This window comes from Cajanus cajan, chromosome 1 (genome assembly GCF_000230855.2).
Source record: "Cajanus cajan strain Asha chromosome 1, NIPB_CcT2T_4, whole genome shotgun sequence".
In the NCBI taxonomy this organism is placed as follows: Eukaryota; Viridiplantae; Streptophyta; class Magnoliopsida; order Fabales; family Fabaceae; genus Cajanus; species Cajanus cajan.
In genome coordinates, this window is record NC_138517.1 from 13,244,189 (window position 1) to 13,253,122 (window position 8,934).

The window sequence follows — 8,934 nt, forward strand, 5'->3', positions numbered from 1 at the left end:
GGCCGCAGTGAACTCAATACGGCGTATTGAAGTTTCTGAAACTTCAATACGGCCGTACTGAAGTCAATACGCCCGTATTGACACTTCAATACACCCGCAGTGAACTCAATACGGGCGCATTGAAATTTCTGAATTTCAATACGGCCGTATTGAACTCAATACGACCGTATTGAAGTTCAAAAATTTCAATACGGCCGTACTGCTCCTGTAGGCCGTATTGCGCCTATTCCCTATAAATATGACGTCAATTGGACGTCATTCCACACTTTTTTCAGATAGTTTCAACCCTCTCCTTGAGTATTCTGGGGTTTTTGAGCAGTGTTCTGCCCTAGAAATCACTCGGAGAGTTGATCCGACGAAGTTCTTGAGCCCCGAGCCATTTTGCTTGAGGATCGAACCTAGTCGAGGGGAAATCTTTTTGATTCCCTTAGTTAAAATTTTGTTCTAGGAGAGCGAGGAGCGGGCTTGTAGAGCGAGGGAACGCCAAAACGCTTCCCAGTTCATTTTTTTGCAATATATAAAAGCACGCTTCAAGAGGTTTCCCTTCAATCCTTCCTTTTACCGCTTTCTGTTTGTTGCATAATTTAATAAGTCATCATGTAGATATTTAATTCTTAATCGTTCATAATAAAAGGGGTAATTTAGTAATTTTACACTGTTATTTTAGAAATAATCTGTCATAGGGAACCCGAAAGGGGCGCTGTGGGGTGCTAACACCTTCCCCACGCGTAACCGACTCCCTTACCCGACTCTGGTTGTAATGGCCAAAGTTGATTTATAAAATCAATTGCCTTATCCCTTTTTCCAATGTTTTGAGTAAAACATTGGTGGCGACTCCACGAACCCTCCTTTTGCGAAAACCACTAATCCATGGAGGGTCCCGCTTGGGATTAATATGGATTAGTGAGACTTTTAATAAATAAATTGGATAAGATCGACAAGGTCTCAGTTTGAGAACAAGTCGTTCTAATAATCCAATATATTTTCAAAACTAAAATAATAAGCGAGCTTGACCGTCTTCGCGACCGCCGAGGCCCGTTTGGGCCGGTGGCGACATGGCCAAAGTTGATTTACGAAAATCAATTGCCTTATATCTTTTTCCAATGTTTTGAGTAAAATATTGGTGGCGACTCCAAGAACCCTTCTTTTTACGAAAATCGCTAATCCATGGAGGGTTCCGTTTGGGATTAACATAGATTGGTGAGAATCATTTAATAAGTATTGTTAGTCCGATGAGGTCTCAGTTTGAGAATAAGTCGCCCTAACAATCCAACATTTTCCAAAACCTTAAAAAAAGGTCCTACCATCGTCGCGAATGCCAAGGTCCGTTTCGGCGGGTGGCGACACTAAGATAAATAATAAAATTGGATAACTTATAAATACCAAAAAAAACATGAAAAATATATAAGAATTATTAAATTTTTAGGTATTAGGTATTTATACAGTTATCCAAAACTACTATCTCTTAGTGTCAGTCAAGCACAAAATTGCTACCCAAGGTGGTAACTCTAACACGAGGATCGAAACTCGCCGTCTCACAGTGATCACCTCAACTCCAAGCTAGCCCTGACCTGCTCCCATACCAAGTATGATCATCGCAGTTCCACCACATGGAAACAGAAGGGTAAGCTAGAATTTAAAACCAATCATACAACTATCAATCATGTTCATAGAGTTACACCATACACTATCCAATACTACTCATGCATCCATCAATCATGAAGCAAGACACCACACACTTCATCATATTAATAATCATGCAATAAATGCATAACAATCATCATCACAAACGACCATACAGTTCAACATAAAAACCCAACTCATTCATACAATTTAGAAGCAACTTTAATACAACAACAACAACAACAATATACAACTTAATATTTAATGCGTCGTCACGCATGTACAATTGGGAGATCTCCAACAACTGAAGTTGAGCAGTCTAGGTGGCATAAACCCTACCGAATCCAACGTTTGACCTATCTCCACCAGGTCAGGTATAGTACAACGTTAGGTGTAACGACCCACCGTAGGCCGTCACATCCAGAACCAACCAAAATAAAATAATATATATATTAAAGAAAATAGAGTAAGAGCCAGCTACGCTAGAGTGTAAATATACAATAACGTATAAATTGTTTTTCATCATATAAAACATAAATTTATAGCAGAGTCATCATCCTCAGTAAGATTATACAGTAATCCAAAAAGCTAACATCATGAAAATATAAGATAGACACCCTAGGTGCTGGTCAAGCTAAGCCTAGCCACTTCTCAAAGCAACTATCCAAAAAAAAGACTCCTTGCTATCCCAAAGCCTCACACCTGATCTGCTCCCCCACATAGTGAGATCATCACAGTCCACATCATGGAAATATAAGGGTTAGCACGTATAAAACCAACCATAGTATAATAAAATATCATTAAAATAGATGTTTCATTAACAATATGTATCCATACCAAAGAAATGACAACATTATAAACAGTTATTTCCATGCCAAATATAAACCAATCTAGAATCTAATGTATACATATCCATGCCAATGCATACATATTTCATGATAATAAAGAATCCATAACCAATGTATACAATCCATACCATATGTATACATATTCCACATCCAAAACAAAGTCACATCACTGTATAATCCCATGATGTAACCAACACATCTAAACCAAATGTTGGCCTCAACACATCCAAACCAAGTGTTGATTCGGTGAAACATGTCATCAACCCATGTCACACACCTAACCTCTCATGGAAAATATACAGTTGGATTACGTCGTCACGTAACCCTGGTGATCGTGGCCACTTCATCCATCGGTATGACTCGGCCTTACCCCCATACCGGTAGCAAATAGAATACTTAGAGGAGTACTTCAGAATCCACCTAACATTTGAAGTGGTTTATTATATAACCTTTGGAAAAGTTCCACATTGGAGTCCTCACCATGGGGCTCCTAATTCCATATTTTTCCAAAGATTATATCCTGATCTCACCAAGAGATCTCCCAATCCATACCATAACGTTACTCCTCTAAGTCCTATTAGCTTTCCAAACCAAACACACATAGCATATTCCATAATTACATACAAAATTTTTCCATAACCATGCCAAATCATTCAATATAATAACATAAATAATTAAACATCTAAAATAACCATCAACTTAAATAAATGACAATCTTCATATAAACAAAATAGCATATTAAAAGTTATACTACCCCTATCATACTCATACATACTAGATTAGGTCTTATAAGTACTACCCTTACTTGGATAAACAGAAATCAAAACTAGGGCAGAACCTCCTCCTCTCGCTCCTTTTTTGTTTCCCCTGGCAGAACCTCCTTCTCTGGATTTCTCTTCCTCTCTCTCCTCTTTTCTTTCCCCTCCTCTCTCTTTCTTTCTCTTTCTCTTCTCTTTCTCTCTCTAAGATCTCCTCCTCTCAAACTCTCCATTTCCTAACCCCCAGCCCCCTATTTATAGAAGTCTGCCTCATCTACCCGGAACGGCCCGTTCCAAAAGTGGAAGGCCCGTTCTGAGCCCTTCAAATCTACGCAAATTTTTGAACTGGAACGGCCCGTTCCAAAATTAGAACGGCCTGTTCCGGGACTCATCCAAAACGGTCCGTTTTCCTTCCAAAACAGCCTGTTCCAAAACCAGAATGGCCCGTTCCAAAACCAAAACGGCCCGTTCTCCTTTTGGAACGGCCCGTTCTCAGCCTATTCTCAACTTTAAACCTAGTTCATTTTTGGTGCTTGGAACGGCCCGTTCTAAATTACCAAAACACCCTATACCTTTATAAAAATTTACGAAAATGTCATTAATAAATAAATAATAAAAAAAAATGGGTATTACATTAGGAACTCCGAAGAGCACCAGATATAGAAAATAATAGGAAATTGCTCAGGTGTGCCACTTAGACTCGGAGGTCTAGTACTACTGTCAGGACAGAAGGGTTTGGGTATAAGCCTACCATGGCCTTGGCTAGCTTCACCAATCCACATGTGGAGTTAGCCCATCCACTGTCCTCCGAGTACCACACACCCTCCAGTACCTAGTCAAAGACTACATCTATAACTAGATACCTTACTCAAATTGGTCATTCAACCATGACATGGATCGACTATTTCGATGTCACCCACACAGTACTAAGGATTCAACTTTAAAACAACTTTCAACTTTAAAATAACTTTTAACTTATCACCTTAGTACTATGTATCTCAACATTTGGCCGCTTGTAATTAGTATAGCTCGGCCTGGCCCCTAATAATAATAATAATAATAATAATAATAATAATAATAATAATAATAAAATAATAATAATAATAATAATAATAATTGTGATAATAATAATAATAATAATTGTGAGACCCCTTTTCCTTTTATTTTTCTTCCGCAAAGTCTCTTCTCACTCACTTTTGCTGATTCACTCTCTTCTTCCCTCTCAAACTCTCACTTCTCCTCTTTTGCTTGGATTCTAGGTGCTGATTAGAGTTGTTTGAGTGTGCTGGACGGATTTCCTTTTCTTCCTCGTTGAGTTTCTTCTCCTTCTCCATTGTCTTCTTCCCGGAGCTAGGAATTATTCACCGAAGTAAGGGAAGCTAGTTTTGTTTGTCGTTTTTGGTTGAGAATGAGTCTTAGAAACTCATTACCTGGTTGTTGATGAATGATTTTTGGCTAAGATCGAAGAGGATTCGTTTTCGGGATTTTGGGGTTTTGGGTGAAAATTTGGGTTTTCTTAATTTAATGGTTGCATGCTGAAAATGATGGGTTTTTCGTAATGTTTGATGAAAATGTAGTACTTTGGGTCGATTGCATGTGAATTTTCCTGGTTATTTTACAGGTTTTGAAGAGATTTTCAAAAGTTTGAGGGTTGCTACTGGGTATCACGCCGAGCGCAGTTCTTTGCGTCAGGTGCGTGACCATCAGAGACTCCATTTGGGCAACCACGCCAGGCGCGATGGTGAATGCGCCGGGCGAGCTTCAGGATGTGAGTCTCTGGATGGCCCACGCCGGGCGTGGTGGGACATTGCTGGGCGCGATATCAGTGGATGACTCAAGTTTTAGGTTTCTGGTGTGGCGCCGGGCGTGACCTTGTCTCGCCGGGCATAGAGACTCCTTCGGAGTCTCTACCAGAGGTGGCGCCGGGCGCAATTTATATTGCATCGGGCGTCAGACCCTAGGGAGGTCTCTGCTTTCTTGCACCGAGCACGGGATTAGCAAGCCAGGCTTATGAGGCCTTGTGAGGTCTCTGCCTTCCCTCACGCTGGGCACAATAGGTATTGCGTCGGGCGCGCTGATTCCCTGGTACTCTCTAGTTGATGTGTTGTCTTATATGCTGATACATGTTGAATTATGCTGAAATTGCTTATAGATGTTATTCTAAGCTGAGATGAGTCGTTATTAATGAATGTTAATCATGCTGAATTACAATATTGTTGTGCTGAAAGTTGATAATGCTGTGTTGTAAGCTGTTTAGTCTTGCTATAAGTTGATATTGTTGTAAGTTGTGCTGTGTTGTATGCTGATATAAACTGTTGTAGGCAGTAAGGCTGAGCTATTGTAGGTCGTAAGGCTGAGCTGTTGTAGGCCATAAGGCTGAGCTGTTGTAGGAGATCTCTGAGCTGATATGCGTGACGACGCATTGTGTGCTTATTGTTGTTTATGTTGTATAGTTGATGAGATGTATGCTGATGATGTGCTGATAACTGTAGTTGTTCATATTTCTTATATATGTTTTATATGTTGATTCTTTTCACTAACTTACCCTTTGTTGTTTCCATGTATTTGGACTGCGGCGATCATACGTTGTGTGGGTGCAGAGCAGGGTTAGGTTGGTGATTGTGGCAGGTCTGCAGCTAGTAGATAGTGCTGACCTTTCTTTTATGTTTGATGTTTTGGGCCACTATTTTGGCTACTTTGGGTTGTACTTGTACTCTGATGTTTAGCTCAGATTGGACCTTTTGTATATATTTATATACTTGCTCTTATCTGTGTGTATGCCGTGATGTTGGGTAGTGTGTAGTGACCAGCCGTGTTGTTACACTTTAGTGGTATCAGAGCAGTTCGAGTCTAGTGGACACTCTTTGGGGGTGGTTCCTTTAGGTTTTGTTGTGTTGAACTCTGTGTTGTGCTGATTTCTTGTTGTTTGTTGTGCTGTTAATTGTAGTTTGGTTTAGTTATTGTATACTGAAGATGCTGTTACTTTTGTAGATAATGACTAGAACCAATGAGCAGATAGCCCGTGCCATGGAGATGATGGCTATGGCTATGCAGCAGTAAAATGCCTATTTTGCTCGGATGGATGCTGATAGAGTTGCAGCTGGTGTAGTAAGGCCCACGGGGTCACAAGAGAGTCGGGATCTTGCTTGTAGACCCCTAAAATTGTCCGGGTCGGAAATAAGACTCGAAGACTCTCAAAGATCGAAGGGAAGTCAGCCAGAAGGACTCCTAGAAGACCATAGGATGACTATCTGTAGGTTTAGAGGTCTTAGAGTAGCTAAAAATAAGGAAGTGGGAAGATTGGAGCTCAATACGGCCTCCTTGGAGTTCAGTACGGCCGTACTGCACATTTTGAACTACAATACAGCCGTACTGAAACCAATACGGCCGTATTGAAGTTTTTGAACTTCAATACGGCCGTACTGAATTCAATACGGCCGTATTGAAGTTCAAAAACTCAATACGGGCCGTATTGACTCCAGAGGCCGTACTGCGCCTCATCCCTATATATAGGACGTCATTTGGACGTCATTCCACACTTTTTCCAGACTTCTGGACCCTCTTGCTGAGTATTCTGGGGTTTTTGAGCAGTGTTCTGCCCTAGAATTCTCTCCGAGAGCCGATCCGACGAAGTTCTTGAGTTCTGAGCATTTAGCTTGAGAATTCGAACTAGTCGAAGGGAAATCTTTTTGATTTCCATAATAAAGATTAATTTTTAGGGAAGGAGCGAGCGAGCGTGTAGTGGGAGGGAGCGCCAAAAAGCCTCCTAACATTTGAATATATAAAAGCACGCTTCAAAGGTTTCTTCTTCAAAATCCTTCCTTTTACTGCTTTCTGATTGTTGCATTGCATGTTTAATTTATTCATCATGTAGATATTTTATTCATAGCCGTTTATAATAAATAGGGGTAATTTAGTAATTTTACACTGTTATTTATGAAATAATCCGTCATAGGGAACCCGAAAGGGGCGTTGTGGGGTGCTAACACCTTCCCCACACGTAACCGACTCCCTTACCCAACTCTGGTTGTAATGGCCAAGGTTGATTTGCGAAAATCAATTGCCTTATCCCTTTTTCCAATGTTTTGAGTAAAACATTGGTGGCGACTCCAAGAACCCTTCTTTTGCGAAAACCACTAATCCATGGAGGGTCCCGCTTGGGATTAACATGGATTGGTGAATCATTTAATAAAATTGTTAGTTCGATGAGGTCTCAGTTTGAGAATAAGTCGTTCTAACAATCCATCATTTTTCAAAACTTAAAAAGAGTCCGACCATCGTCGCGAATGCCAAGGTCCGTTTCGGCGGGTGGCGACAGATGGCGACTCCACTGGGGAAGCTTCGAGAGTCAGTCCCATTTAGTGATGGATTATTTCTAAAATAATAGTTTAAAATTACTTCATTACCCCTCGCTTGTATGATAATATGTTTTATCTATGTGGCTTTTAATAACTGTTGTATGTTTAAATTTCGCACTTGCTTGAAATATAAACTGCACACAAACCTTTGCACACAACAGTTCCCTCTATACCCGGGGGCATGAGTGGAAAGCCATAGGGAGTGGATGCTAGTACGGCCGGTTGTCGAATGGGTCTATAGGTGCCCGTAGACCGTTGTCGGAAAACATCACTCAAGGTGATAACCATGAACTCAAGTCTGACAGTGCGTTGGAACTTTCCATCGACTTACGATGAGAGGAATTGGGTCCCTATAATGGGGGCACCTTGGGGGCCTCAGACCAGTGAGAATAGTTAGAACCTCCTTGAATATGCACTTTTCTGCAGGATACCCGTACCTCGTGATTCGCTCGTGACTGTTCGTGAATGAGTGAATTGTTTGTGAATTGTTTATGTGACATTGTTTGAGCATACATTGCATTATTTAAACATACAACATTCCTTTTTTTTAGAATAAAATAAATAGGAATAAGAATCTTCCATTACATGGTGTTAACATCTACCTTCATCACATTCATATAGGTAGTTTCCCTTTTCACCCAAAAAAATACAAAAAACAAAATATCCAAAAAAAGATATTTATCCAAACCAAGCAATATCATGCATCATCTTAGGAGCATCCCGAAAACATGATAATGCTTAGTTGAATAAACACAATGCATGCATATTCAACGTCATCATCTCATGTCATGCATTCTTATCAAAGATCATGGAGGGATCTAGGTTTGCATTTCATACATCCCTCCCAATAAATCATTAATAAACATTAATAAAAAGAAAGAATTAATCGATGCGTATGTTTAAGATGGATCGCACGCCATTTGTTATTAATTGTAAGCCAACAACCGCGCCAAGCGAGCACACGTCAACTCCGTTGTTGGTAATCAAGACAAACAAAGGGGAAGGTCTGACACCGTTAAGGATCACTGCTCCAAGACCTTTTCCCTACGAATCAAATAAGGCTGTGCCATGGATATACGACATCCATTCTTCTGCCGACAGCGATATCTCTAACATCGCTGGACTTGGGGGCATGACTAGGAGTGGCAGGATCTACACTCCCGAAGATCTTCATGACAAAGCTCCCAAGAATAAAGGGAAAGAAAAAGAAGAGAAAACCGAGGAAAATAAAGAATCCGAGGAGGAGACTGATGAGCTGTTAAAATATATCCGACAGAGCGAGTACTCCATCGTGGATCAACTTCATAAGACGCCATCAAAGATTACTCTGTTGTCGTTGATCCTATG